We start from the raw sequence: 335 nt of genomic DNA, 5'->3' as shown, positions 1-335 counted from the left end.
CTTTTATATTCCTTGCTTTCAAACGACATTCAAGCCATGTTTACACACAAATAAAATTCCTGTGCATTTAAACTATTTGTTATGGCAATTTCTGGGTGAAAATTTGAGTAACAATCTTTCAATATGGTAACCTTACAGCACAGGTCGGAGGGTGGGAGAAGCCATTGCAGTAGACAGACCTGCAATTCTTCACTTTGGGATATGATGACAAGTGCAAAGCGCGTGTCTGGAGATGTTTGTATGTATTGTATCGGGAAACGTAAAGTATTTTCCCGCATGCAGTTGTATGTGTATTTTGTGTCTCTGAATTTATACATTGTTAATATTTGTATGTA

Source organism: Penaeus monodon, chromosome 15 (assembly GCF_015228065.2).
Source record: "Penaeus monodon isolate SGIC_2016 chromosome 15, NSTDA_Pmon_1, whole genome shotgun sequence".
Taxonomy (NCBI): domain Eukaryota; kingdom Metazoa; phylum Arthropoda; class Malacostraca; order Decapoda; family Penaeidae; genus Penaeus; species Penaeus monodon.
This window is presented reverse-complemented; position numbering follows the sequence as displayed.